At 42.5% G+C, this 14,630-nt stretch overlaps 1 protein-coding gene across 1 annotated transcript in view; it reads right to left on the bottom strand.

Annotated features, from left to right (window-relative positions):
* Positions 1-14,630, bottom strand: part of LOC137371955 (inactive dipeptidyl peptidase 10-like) — a 939,618-nt gene that overhangs the window by 222,712 nt on the left and 702,276 nt on the right. The window lies entirely within an intron of this gene.

Below are 14,630 nucleotides of genomic sequence, written 5' to 3'. Positions count from 1 at the left end.
ACTTGTGACCAAACTGGTAGCTCATGGAATAAAAGGGATAGTAGCAACATGGATGCGAAATTGGCTGAGTGACAAGCAATAAAGAGTAGTGGTTAATAGATGTTTTTTGGGCTGGAGGAAGGTTTGTGGTGGAGTTCCCCAGGGGTCAGTGTTGGGACTCTTGCTTTTCCTGATATATATTAATGACCTAAACCTTGGTGTACAGGGCATAATTTCAAAGTTTGCAGATGACACAGAACTTGGAACCATTGTGAAGTGTGAGGAGGATAGCGTAGAACTTCAAAAGGACATAGACAAGTTGGTGGAAAGGGCTGACAAGTGGCAGATGAAGTTCAATGCAGAGAAATGTGACGTTATTCATTTTGGTAGGAAGAACATGGAGAGACAATATAGAATAAAGGGTACAATTCTAAAAGGGGTGCAGGAACAGAGGGACCTAGATGTATATGTGCACAAGTCATTGAAAGGTGGCAGGACAGGTTGAGAGAGTGGTTAATAAAGCATACAGTATCCTGGGCTTTATTAATAAGCGCATAGAGTACAAGAGCAAGGAAGTTATGTTGAACTTGTATAAGACACTAGTTCGGCCTCAGCTGGAGTATTGCGACCAATTCTGGGTGCCTCACTTGAGGAAAAACATGAGGGCGTTGGAGAGTACAGAAAAGATTCATGAGAATAGTTCCAGGGATGAGGAATTTCAGTTATGAAGATAGGCTGGAGAAGTAAGGACTGTTTACTTTGGAGAAGAGAAGTCTGAGAGGTGATTTGATAGAGGTATTCAAAATCATGTTAGGTCTGGACAGAATAGATAGAGAGAAACTGTTCCCATTCGTGAAAGGATCGAGAAAGACCGGGAAGAGTTTTAAAGTATTTGGTAAGAGAAGCAAAAGTGACATGAGGAGAAACATTTTTATACAGTGAGTGGTTAAGGTCTGGAATGCGCTGTCTGAGAATGTGGTGGGGGCAGGTTCAATTGAAGCATTCAAAAGGGAATTAGACAGTTATATGAAAAGGAAGAATGTGTTGGGTTATGGGGAGAAGGCAGGGGAATGGAACTGAGGGAGTTGCTCTTTCTGAGAGGCGGTGTGGACATGATGGGCCAAATGGCTTCCTTCTGCACTGAAACGATTCTGTGATTCAGAACAGTGGCTTCTCCACAGGAAAAGCCATTCCAGCTGCATAGTCCTTCTGAACGTACAGTGGAGGAGGATGGGTGCAGGGGTCTGAAACATTTTGGTGCCCTGAGACTGACTGCACTTTGGTTAAGTACAGTGCAGTTCTCAGAAAAAAATATTTCTTTTAAAGAGGCAAATAAATTTGCTATCAAATGCCAAAATTCTTGTTTATGCTGATATCAGATGGTTTATGATCGTGCTGCACCTAAATATTTTGGGTGTAAATCTACACCAGTGCATTATGAGCGTAAATGCAAGAAACTCCAATGAACGGATCTTTTGCACAAGGGATGGAGCAATGTAAATGAACAGCACAGGGTTTCAGCAGACATAGCTGCAATCTCATCATGAGAAAGCAATACAATTGTGCTCTTATGCCCGAGTGATACTGAAAAGATCCAGGAAATTCCAAATATACACAAGAACCCAATTATAAACAACATAATTAACAAAAGTTTAATATTAAAATTACAGGAATATAATTCCAATCATACATTCCTCTGATGTTTCCGGTGTCTGACACCGGAAACACCAGAGGAATGTATAATGGCATTAAGAGAGCTCTTGGGCCAACCATCAAGAAGATCGCCTCCCTCAAATCTAAATCAGGGGACATAATCACTGACCAACGCAAACAAATGGACCACTGGGTTGAGCACTACCTAGAACTGTACTCCAGGGAGAATGTTGTCACTGAGACCGCCCTCAATGCAGCCCAGCCTCTACCAGTCATGGATGAGCTGGACATACAGCCAACAAAATCGGAACTCAGTGATGCCATTAATTCTCTAGCCAGCGGAAAAGCCCCTGGGAAGGACAGCATTACCCCTGAAATAATCAAGAGTGCCAAGCCTGCTATACTCTCAGCACTACATGAACTGCTATGCCTGTGCTGGGACAAGGGAGCAGTACCTCAGGACACGCGCGATGCCAATATCATCACCCTCTATAAAAACAAAGGTGACCACGATGACTGCAACAACTACCGTGGAATCTCCCTGCTCAGCATAGTGGGGAAAGTCTTTGCTCGAGTCGCTCTAAACAGGCTCCAGAAGCTGGCCGAGCGCGTCTACCTTGAGGCACAGTGTGGCTTTCGTGCAGAGAGATCGACCGTTGACATGCTGTTCTCCCTTCGTCAGATACAGGAGAAATGCCGCGAACAACAGATGCCCCTCTACATTGCTTTCATTGATCTCACCAAAGCCTTTGACCTCATCAGCAGACGTGGTCTCTTCAGACTACTAGAAAAGATTGGATGTCCACCAAAGCTACTAAGTATCATCACCTCATTCCATGACAATATGAAAGGCACAATTCAACATGGCGGTACCTCATCAGACCCCTTTCCTATCCTGAGTGGCGTGAAACAGGGCTGTGTTCTTGCACCCACACTTATTGGGATTTTCTTCTCCCTGCTGCTTTCACATGCGTTCAAGCCTTCTGAAGAAGGAATTTTCCTCTACACAAGATCAGGGGACAGGTTGTGCAACCTTGCCCATCTAATAGCGAAGTCCAAAGTACGGAAAGTCCTCATCAGGGAACTCCTCTTTGCTGATGATGCTGCTTTAACATCTCACACTGAAGAGTGCCTGCAGAGTCTCATCGACAGGTTTGCGGCTGCCTGCAATGAATTTGGCCTAGCCATCAGCCTCAAGAAAACGAACATCATGGGGCAGGACGTCAGAAATGCTCCATCCATCAATATTGGCGACCACGCTCTGGAAGTGGTTCAAGAGTTCACCTACCTAGGCTCAACTATCACCAGTAACCTGTCTCTAGATGCAGAAATCAACAAGCGCATGGGAAAGGCTTCCACTGCTATGTCCAGACTGGCCAAGAGAGTGTGGGAAAATGGCGCACTGACACGGAACACAAAAGTCTGAGTGTATCAAGCCTATGTCCTCAGTACCTTGCTCTATGGCAGCGAGGCCTGGACAACGTATGTCAGCCAAGAGCGACGTCTCAATTCATTCCATCTTCACTGCCTCCGGAGAATACTTGGCATCAGGTGGCAGGACCGTATCTCCAACACAGAAGTCCTCGAGGCGGCCAACATCCCCAGCTTATACACACTACTGAGTCAACGGCGCTTGAGATGGCTTGGCCATGTGAGCCGCATGGAAGATGGCAGGACCCCCAAAGACACATTGTACAGCGAGCTCGCCACTGGTATCAGACCACCTGCTGTCCATGTCTCCGCTTTAAAGACGTCTGCAAACGCGACATGAAGTCCTGTGACATTGATCACAAGTTGTGGGAGTCAGTTGCCAGCGTTCGCCAGAGCTGGTGGGCAGCCATAAAGGCGGGGCTAGAGTGTGGCGAGTTGAAGAGACTTAGCAGTTGGCAGGAAAAAAGACAAAAGCGCAAGGGGAGAGCCAACTGTGTAACAGCCCGACAAACAAATTTTTCTGCAGCACCTGTGGAAGAGCCTGTCACTCTAGAATTGGCCTTTATAGCCACTCCAGGCGCTGCTCCACACACCACTGACCACCTCCAGGTGCTTAACCATTGTCTCTCGAGATAAGGATGCCAAAGAAGAAGAAGATAATTCCAATGAACACCAGAGATTGTAATTCTGTATAGTAGTCAAATGATTTCCCTAACATTTTTTTTAACACGGTATTCAGATGGTTTCACAGGTCGGCGCAACATCGAGGGCCGAAGGGCCTGTACTGCGCTGTAATGTTCTAATCTAATCTTCTAATCTTCTAATTCAGTACAATACTTTGTTCCACCATTTCTACTTAGCCTGCTGTCTTGGTTGCAAATTCTTTGGCAGTGATAGCCGGCTTCCAATGTTTTCTTTGATCTTTTGATGGTGTGTCCAAAATCCAGGACCATTATAACATAGACAGTAGAATCTTGGAGATATTGAGATGCAATTATTGTTGGAAAGAAACTGAAGCAGTGCTTTGATTGCAAATTCCTGCTCAAGTTTCTGTAAGTATTAAAATAGCAACAAGGAATAAAGAGTTGTGAATTTGCATTCTGTTGGGAAACAGCATAGCTTCCAAAACAAACATAAATGGGTCAACTATCTCTCCTTAAAATACTGATCTCTCAACACTACCGTTGACAACAGGGTTTTTCCCATGTGGGAGAATGTAGAACTAGGGGTTCACCGTTTAAAAATAAGAGGTCGCCCACAGAGATGAGGAGAAATTCTTTCTCTCAGAGGGACATGAGTCTTTGGAAATCTCTTCCTCAAAAGGTGGTGGAAGCTGAGTCTTTGAAAATTTTTAAGGCAGAGGTAGATAGATTCTTGATAAGCAAGGGGGAGGGGGAAGGTTATTGGGGCTAAGTTGTAATGTGGGGTTGAGGTTACAATCAGATCAGCCATGATCTTGTTGAACGGCCGAGCAGGCTCGAGGGGCCGAGTGGCCTACTCCTGCTCCTAATTTGTATGTTCGTATGTTAATCGATAACTGTACGGTTAGAATGAAAACAGAGAGGCAGTGAATGGAGAGCAGAGAAGGGAATTCCTTTTTTGCTTTCTTTCCTCAAATAGTGGGCTGAATTCTATCGGCCTGCCAAAAATGGCAGCCCGCATGTGTGGGCTGCACGATTCCAGCGCGGCGACTCATTTAAATAGCCAGTGCAGCCGCACCCCCAATCACATGGAGGGGGCAGGCTGTCCGTCCCTGGCAATGGAGACAGCTACCTGTGTGCAGATGGTGACATCATTTTTAAAGTGCTGTCAACCCTATCGGTAAATTTACGTGTTTAAAGTGAAATGGCATTAAAAAAAACCCCTCTCTTTTGCCCCTCACCCAACCCCCCCACCAATAATAATTAATTTTATAATTTGCCCTTTCCCCACCAAAAAACACTTACCTTTACTATCTGACCTTCCCCCCCAACCGCAGAAACTTTAAACCATAACCCTTCCCACCATCCCCTACACCCGTGATGTTCATTTCACCCCGTTTCCCACCCCCTCCCCGCACTGAGAAACTTACCTCCTCCCCCAGCCCCTCCAGTATTGTGCCTCATTTCCCTAGATGGGGATCCAAAAGCACTGCAGTGCTGGCCACCGGGGTGAAGATCGTAACAGCACTTCAAGAAGCAATGGGAAAGTTATTAACGCAGATAAGTTTATTAATTTATATATTTAAATCATGGCCCGGTCGTCAAGCGTTGGGAGGCTGCCACGAGGCCTCGCCACTGCCGGCAATATCGGGATGGGCCCTGCCGCCGTCGAGGTCTGTGGTGGGCCTCATCCAGGGCCATCTTCATGCCCCCTCGCCATGGGTCCCGATGTCACGGCCTCTATAAAATCTAGCCCAATATTTTAATAGGCCGTCAAGGACAGAGGTGTTGCAAGATCTGATTGCAAATAATGGAATAGATCAGATAGAGGAGTACCTTGGGAGTAGTGACCATAAAATAATAAGGTTTAAGATCCAAATGAAAGGGGAAAATGTCAGTGCAAAACTAGAACACCAGATTAGATTAGGGCATTAAGGAAAGAGGTGACCCAGCTGAGTTGAGGTGGTTGGAGAAATTGGCATAAAGGGTTCAGGTCTGGAGCCATTTTTGTTCACTGTGTATGTGAAATATGAATAATTGGTATACAGAGGGTGTGGTTTTGAAATTTGCAGATGATACCAAAATAGGAAGTAAGGTTAATTCTTTAGAAGACCAAAGTAAGATGTAAAAGAATATTGATAAGATGTGAATGGATTAAAAACTGCAGACGGAATTCACCGTCAGTAAGTGTGAGGTGATAATTTTAGTGCAAAAAACAGCAGTAATCATACTCTGGAAGTAGGCTTGGTGCCAACAATGAACAGAGATATGTGGGCACAGATTCACAAGGTATTAAAAACAGCGCCTCAGGCTGAACAGGCTGTAAAAAAAAAAAATTGGGACTTTGGATTTTATAATTAGTGATATAGAATATAAAAGCCAAAATGTAATGATGAGTCTGTATGAAACTTTAATAAGATGTCAGTTTATTGTGTGCAGCACTGGGCTTCACAGAATCGGAAGGATATGGCAGAATTAGAGAGAGTGAAATACAGATTCAGTTGGATCCTATCTGGTATGAAGAAATACAAATATGAAGGAGGAGTTGAAAAATTGGGGCTCTTTATCAAAACAACATTGATCAAAGGGTATTATAATAAAAATTGTTTGAAATTATGAAAAGGAGGAGAGAGCGACGATAGAAGCAGACAGGCTGTTGCAATAGTTAAAGGGTCTAGATGAAGGGCATATATATAAGATTTAATGTAAGACATACAGGACAGAGAGCAAAATAAACTTCTTTACACAGGCTGTAGAATTCATTACCAGTGTTAGTACTTTGGCAGAATCTATGAGAACAGTCAAGATCAGATAGGGTGGATGGATGAAGGAATAAGGTGGGTAAATGTAATTAGAACCTTTTGCTTGCGTGGAGGGTAAATACTGATTGAGCTGAATGTCCTGTTTCTGTGTTTTCTCTTTTATGTATTACTATATTTCTAATGGAAATACCTAGTGAAATTGTTAATGTAAACCTGTCAAAATTCATAACTGTAACATATTTGAGAATTTATAATAGAAGTTTATTACACCACTTTCCTTCAATTTATTATTCTTCAGCATTTAATAGAACATCTTTTGTAACTGTTTTAGCAGGGCTTTAGTATTATGGTTTTATGTTTTATGTTTGTCAGTCTTTGCACTGCAATTAATTCCACTGGGGTCCATCTCCCCATATAGGTGACATTTCAAACAAGTCAAAATACAGTTTTTTTTTGGTTGATAGTCAGGTTTTATGTTGACAGGACAATACCATGCTACAGTATATTGTTGTGCTTTTACCTGAGCCAGGCATTATTGGATTAGTCAGTTTTACCACTGTTAATTTTATTTTTGCAGAAACAAACACTGATTTTTTCCTATGATGATAAATGTTTCAAGGTTAAATAATATAAAACCCACTAAGTAATCTTTTCATAGTGCAGCCACTATCTGTAGTATTTGTTGTCATGGTGAATACCAGGAACAACAGGTGGTATTTCCATGCACAAGGTAAGGAGTCTTTTTTAATTTGGGAAGTTAAAACTTATTTAGCTCACTCTGTAGTCTAGGTTTACCGATGTGATCTGACCATTTTAAAGTAATTCCCTAACAACTCATGTGACCCTACTCTTGATGAATCAAGAATTGGTGTAAATGACTTTTGATTTTTTTTTTATTGCCTATCCCAAATTATCCTTGAATTCTTTCAATTGCATCAGTATACCTTACAGCAGGGTTGTCCAACATATGGCCGGTGGGCCAAAATCCAGCCCACCAAACGTTTCCATCCGGCCCACGGATGTAAACTGTTCCCAGGGCTGTTCCTCATCCTCACTGGAGATGAGAAATTTCCCTTTGTCAGAACCTGCTTTTAAACTATTGTGCTGTCAGTTTCACAGGTTGCAGAGAGTGGAACGCTCTTTTAAAGTTCTTTTTAAAGTCAGTTCTTTTAAAAAGATCATTGTCAGTTTCTAGGTGACAGCCGCTGACATCAGGAACAGCTGTTTTCCAACAGGTTCGGAGTTTTCTGTCAGGGTCTGACTTTTCTTTAAACTCTCTGACAGCCTGGGGGTGGGGGGGTCCTCATGATCAGGCACCATTTGCCCGCTGCCTCAACCACCCCCAATGCCCAAAACGCCCCCCATCCCTCCAATCGAGCACCTTTGCCTCGCCAGATCACTCCCGGCAAGGCAACAAAAACTTACGGGCTTAATAAGAACAATAAAAGTTTACGTTACGGGGTTCCCGACATCATCCAGTTGAAGCTGGGCTGCGGTCCCAGCAGTGGCCATCACTCTTGGTGGCACTGCTGGGACTAAGAGCTATCAGCCTGCTGATTGACTGGCAGCTCCAGTAGGTGGGTCTTCCTGCCTAAAGTGGCTGGAAGTCCTGCCTCAGAACAATTAAAGGCTGGGGAACCGCAAAATGTGGGTCAGATCCCCAGGTGAGGTGGAAGTGGGTTCACCACTGACTTTTCAGTCAGTGGACAGCTCCTGTCTGCCGAGGGAAAAATCCAGCCCCAAGTATAAAGGAGTTATTTTTAAACCTTACTTTAGTTTGTGGCCTGTACACCTTTAATCAGACCCTTTGTTTCACCTATTTTCCTTTTCAACAAACTAACCCCCTGTATCTGAACAATTAGTTTGTTTCATTATTTTAAACTTGTACATCATGTTTCTCCCATCACCTTTTTTTTTGTAACGCAAGTGCATTTAGCTTCATTTGCTGCTCTGTAATCTAATAGCTGGATTCATCTTTGCAGTTCTTTGAATTCTTTTTCAACTAGAAACAACATCCCTTTGCAGAATGTCAGGATTATCTCCTTCCATGGACTTAGCTTCTATAACATGGTTACTACAATCCAGACATATTTCTGCCCACACTAAAAAGGAATAACTTGCACTTATGCAATGCCTTAACACATCTGCAAGAAAGATTTCAAAACACTTTACATGAATTATAACATTTTCAAATGTTCATGCAACTATTATGTTCAGAGATTTTTTGTTATTCACCTTATTTATTGATAGCTCCACATTTTTTTTATTTTAATACCAAATATATATTCCTTTATATTTATCAATATTAGGTTATTATCCTTTTTATGTGAACATCCCACTTCCCAAATAACTTAATATTGTCTGCAAAGGTAGATATATTGCAATTAATAGTTTCATCAACATTATCCTTCTTTTTACCACTTTATTGACCTGTTACTCCTTCTGTCTTTATTCCAAGAACTTTCATTTTAGTCACATGGCTCTTGGGAGGCACCTCATCAAATGCCTTCTGAAAGTCAGGATTACAAAATCTGGAAGTTAATTTCACTCATTCAATTATATATTCAAAAGGAAACAACATTTGTTAGGACTGACTTGCCTTTCATACACTTATGCCAACTTTAATTTATTACTTTTATTTTTGTTAAACGTAATTTTTTTCTATTTAATAGATTTCAACATATTCCCATCATGATTGCTGTGAATTTTTTTTATCCACGGCTCACGACTGTAGCCTCATTTCCTTAAATATGCTTGGATGCAGTGCATCTGGTCCTGTTCCCATATGAATATGCAACCACTTGATTTTTTAATGATCATTCATTGCGAATCGCTATTTTCTAAATGAATGCCAATGCACCTCCTGCACTTTCAAAATCTAGTAAGCACATACCATCCTTTTTCAAAGTGAAAATTTGTATTTCATTTCTCTCTACCTAATCTCTTTTACTATGAGAGGATTTGTATGTCCTACAGTTTGTCCTTCAAAATCATTTATGGTAAAAATGAAATAAAAATTGCCATTCCAACTTTGGCATTTCATCTCAGAATACCTTTCTAATAAGTCATTTATTTATTTTCCAGTCTCACACATTTCTAGATTACTGTCAGAATCAGCTTGACTCAGTGGTAGCACCCTCTTCTCTTAGTGAAAAGATTGAGGGTTGTAGCCCAGTTCCAGGACTTGAGCACATAATCTATGCTAGTACTTCAGTGTACTAGAAAGGGACTGCTGTATTGTCTTTTGGATAAACTTTAAGCCAATATCCCATTTGTCTGTTCTGGGGGACATAAAAGATCCCGAGGCACTATTTGAAGAAGTATAGGGGTGCTCTTCTGGTGCTTTAACCAACATTTTTCCTTCAACCAAACCCACTAAAAACATTTTTGTCTGGTCATTTTTCTCATTGATGTTTCATTTTTGGGACTTTGCTACACACAAATTAACTGCCACATTGGGCTACATAACAATATACTTTATATGTAATTCAATAACTGTGGAGCATGTCATATCTTCTGGCAGTGCTCCCTAAACATCTCTCCTTTGCCACTTCTCTTACAAAAGCCTTCCTCATACCAGTTTCCAAATGAGACATTTGCTAAAAGATGAAACAACAAAGCATCGAGAGATGAAGGATACTAAAAAAAAGTCATTGTGGATTTCTAAAAGGAAGGTTATGTTAACCAACCTTACTGACTTCTTTAAAAGAATAACAAAGCATAAACAAGGACAATGCACTGAATGTGGTATACATGGACTTTCAGTCAGTCTTTGATAAGGTTCCAGACAGGAGACATGATAAAAATCAGTGCATGTTGAATCAGGGTCCAAGTAGCAGAATGGATCGAAATATGACTACAAAACGGAGGGTAGGAGTTAAAGGAAGTTTCTCAAACTGGCAGAATATGGAAAGTGATGTCCCATTGTGATCTGTGCTGGGACTATTGTTTACCATATACATAAACCATTTAGACTTTTGAATTCAAAGTATAGTGTGGAAATTTGCAGCTGAAACAAAATTGGGGGATATAGTTAATAATGTGGTATACTGTTCCAACATGCAGGAAGACATAAACAGACTTACAGAGTGGGCAGATAAATGACAAATGCAATTCAATTTGGCCAAGTGAGGTGGCTCATTTTGGTAGGAGGAATATTATTCCTTAGAAGGTAAGAAACTAAATGGGGTAGAGGAGCAATGAGATCTGGGAATACAAATAATAAATCACGAAAAGCAGTAATAATTGCTAAAGTGATCTGGAGAGTAAAGCTTTCCCACAGCAGCACAGATATGAAAAGCTCTGACTTGCCTTGTCACTGCAACAGTAGCAAAATAAGAACTGGACAAAAAAAAACTGGACTGGCCTTTACCCTGTGTCCTGATATTAGTTCGCCAGTGACACTCAGCAGTTGACGAGCAGAGTGCAAATTTTTTTTGTATTGCTAACAAGGTAGAAAATAGCAGTGTCACTGTATTGAGGGACAAGAAACAATTGCAAGTTGGCAAGGATGGAATGATTGTCAAATAAGATTTAGTACAAGTCAGGATGTGGATGACCAAGTTTTGGATGAGTTGTATTTTGTGTGGTGTGAAGCTTGGGAAGTAAGTATTAACATCCTGTCCTTGACTTTAGCTAATGGACAGCAAAAAAAGTCAGTAAAGTCATACAGCCAAAGAGTAATTTACGCCACAGAAGAAGGCCATTCAGCCCATCAAGTCCATGCCAGCTCTCCACAGAGCCACACAGTCAGTTTCACCACACACTCAATCCCTGTAGCCCTGAAAGTCTATTTCTCTCAGGTAGGCATCCAACTTCCTCTTGCAGTCATTGATGGACCACGCAATCAAAGGAATAGGGCCTTTCTATCCACTCTATCGAGACTCCTCATAGTTTTATACATTTCAATTAGGTCTGCATTCAGCCTCCTCTGTTCCAAAGAAAACAACCTGAGACAATCCAGTCTTTCCTCATAACTAATAGACAACATCCTCATAAATCTACCCTGTACCCTCTAAAGTACAATCACATCTTTCCTATGGTGTGGTGACCAGAACTGCACACAGTATTCCAGCTGTGGCCTAACTAGCATTTTATACAGTTCCAGCATAACCTCCCAGCTCTTATATTCAATTTTTTTTTTATTTCCAAAATATACTTTATTCATAAAAATCTGTAAAAATTACATTACCAGTTTCAAACAGCACCAAGTCAAAAAATACAAACAGTGCAAAGGAGGTCTATTTGCTTCATTACAATCATGGGTTGCCTCACAACCCTTCCATTTCACATTTGTCATGCCAATTACATTTTTACATTTTACAGCAAATGAAAATTTTCCCGATACAGTTCGAGGGGTTTGCCATGGATCCAGCCCCTCAGTTCAGTTTGGTGGGGGGACCTTACACTGTGGTCTTTCCCCACTGAGCCTTTGCTGCGGCTGCCCCAAGCTTTAGTGCGTCCCTCAGCACGTAGTCCTGGACCTTGGAATGTGCCAGTCTGCAACATTCGGTCGTGGACAACTCTTTGCGCTGGAAGACCGGCAAGTTTCGGGCAGACCAAAGGGCGTCTTTCACCGAATTGATAGTCCTCCAGCAGCAGTTGATGTTTGTCTCGGTGTGTGTCCCTGGGAACAGACCGTAGAGCACAGACTCCTGTGTTACAGAGCTGCTTGGGATGAACCTTGACAAAAACCATTGCATCTCTTTCCACACCTGCTTTGCAAAGACACATTCTAGGAGTAGGTGGGCAACCGTCTCTTCCCCACCATAGCCACCGCGGGGGCATTGTGCGGAGGGGGCAAGACTTCGGGCGTGCAGGAAGGATCTGACGGGGAGGGCTCTTCTCACCACCAGCCCAGCTACATCTTGGTGCTTGTTTGAAAGTTCTGGTGATGAGGCATTCTGCCAAATGACTTTGAGGGTCTGCTCAGGGAACCATCCGACAGGATCCACCATCTCCTTTTCCCGTAGGGCCTTGAGGACATTCCGTGCAGACCACTGCCTGATGGATCGGTGGTCAAAGATGTTTTCCCGCAGAAACTTCTCCACGAAGGATAGGTGGTACAGCACAGTCCAACTGCATGGAGCGTTCCCCGGCAATGTGACCAGGCCCATCCTTCGCAACACCGGGGATAGATAGAACCTCAGCACGTAGTGACACTTGGAGTTTGCAGAGGTCTACACACAGCTTGATGCAGCCGCACACGAAGGTGGTCATCAGGATGAGGGCCACGTTGGGTACATTTTTCCCGCCCTTATCCAGAGGTTTGAACATCGTGTCCCTCCAGACCCGGTCCATTTTGGATCCCCAGATGAAGTGGAAAATGGCTCGGGTGACCGCCACAGCGCAGGAGTGGGGTATGGGTCAGACCTGCGCCACGTACAGCAACAACGTGAGCGCCTCGCACCTGTTGACCAGGTTCTTACGCACAATGGAGAGAGATCGCTGCCTCCACATGCTCAACTTGTGTTGTACCTTGGCTACTCGCTCCTCCCAGGTTTTGGTGCACGCCCCGGCCCTTCCGAACCATATCCCCAGCACCTTCAGCTAGTCTGACCTGACGGTGAAGGGGACAAAGGATCGGTCAGCCCAGTTCCCAAAGAATTATATTCTATGCCTCAGCTAATAAAGAAGGCAAGTAGGTTGAATGCTTTCTTGACCACCTTATCTACCTGTCCAGTCACCTTTGTTGTGGTACACCTTTAAGTGGGTGTAGTTATGTTTTCTGTCTACATTACACAAAGGGAAATGATGCAATGTACCATGTGACTCAGACTCTAAGTCTGCTGGAGGGAGCAACCAGATCAGACATGTTTTCAAATTCTCCTACTTTGTAATGCTGCTGTCAACTCTCCAACTCCTTAATAAATAAACCTATGTATTTGTGTGTTAACCAATCCCTTATGCAGGGTTGGTGCCTTGATGTTTATTTGTTCGTAAGCACAAGGAGAAGAAATTGCCGCGCAAAGAAATTTGTGCCAACCTTGTTTAGGTACAACCCGTAATAACATAAAAGTGCCCAACTGACCATTGCCATGAGCAAACTGTGGTCAATTTAAATAGCCAGGTTATTATCAACTGACCGACGCAGAGACTGAATATCTGAGTATTGCCTGTTAGAAACCAATTTTGCACTTGCTCTCTCAGAAGAAAACAAAAATATCGAAGATCTTCCCAATGCAGAACTTGTGTACAAAATATGAAAAAAAAGTTGGCACTTCTGATCCAATGACTAAACTGCACTATTGAGTTTCCTATCCTACTTGCTATTTTAGAATAACTCACGCTTGCAACTATCCTGCCTATTTGTAGCTTTATTAAAATGATTAAGGTACAGCAAACACTTACCTGACTGAAATAATAGAAGCTCCATATGCTTCGACTAAAAATACTGTGAGTAGGAGGTTAAAACACTTAGAATTGCAAATAAAGTATCAACAGTATCTTAAAAATAATTGTTATATTGACCAGCCAGAAAAACCATACTGCAGCAGTCAAAAGAATATCTAATGAAATTAATATTAACCTTTTGCTCTGTTTTTTACCTTCCCCAGAATGCAAGCTGAAGAAAATCTAATTGATTAAATGTAACCAGCCTAGGAGGCATTTAGCCTTTATTCAATCAGAAATTACTGATGGAACTTTGGGGGAAATTTTAACCATGCAAAACAGGTGGGTTTGATTTCAATGGGAGGTTAAAATGCTAAAAATCCGAACCAGGAACTCTACCCACCTTGCACCTTCCCGTTTCCTATTTTAACGGAGATAGGATAAGGGGCAGGTGACTAATCTGCTCGCAGGAAGTGAGCTGGTCATTTAAATATGATGCATGTTTTTTTAAAACTACAATTGGCCTGGTTTGCCTGACCTTGGGAAACCCAACAGGTGGAAGGAGGCGAGAAGGGTTGAATCCATCCAGTAAATGCCTTTGTAGCACTGCTTGTGGCCAAAGAGCTGCAGGACTGTTTCCTCTAGGTCAAACAAGCTGTCCAATAAGCACCCTCACACAATCTGTCTCCCCTCCTCGTTTAGTCACTACTGACCACTAACTGCTCCCTGATTACCATCTGCCCCCAACCACCATCTATTATCCCCCACTCCCCCAATCCGATTCCTCTCCCTGTGATCGGATCCCCCTCCCATGATCTGATTCCCACTTGCC

This window comes from Heterodontus francisci, chromosome 7 (assembly GCF_036365525.1).
Source record: "Heterodontus francisci isolate sHetFra1 chromosome 7, sHetFra1.hap1, whole genome shotgun sequence".
In the NCBI taxonomy this organism is placed as follows: Eukaryota; Metazoa; Chordata; class Chondrichthyes; order Heterodontiformes; family Heterodontidae; genus Heterodontus; species Heterodontus francisci.
This window is presented reverse-complemented; position numbering and strand designations above follow the sequence as displayed.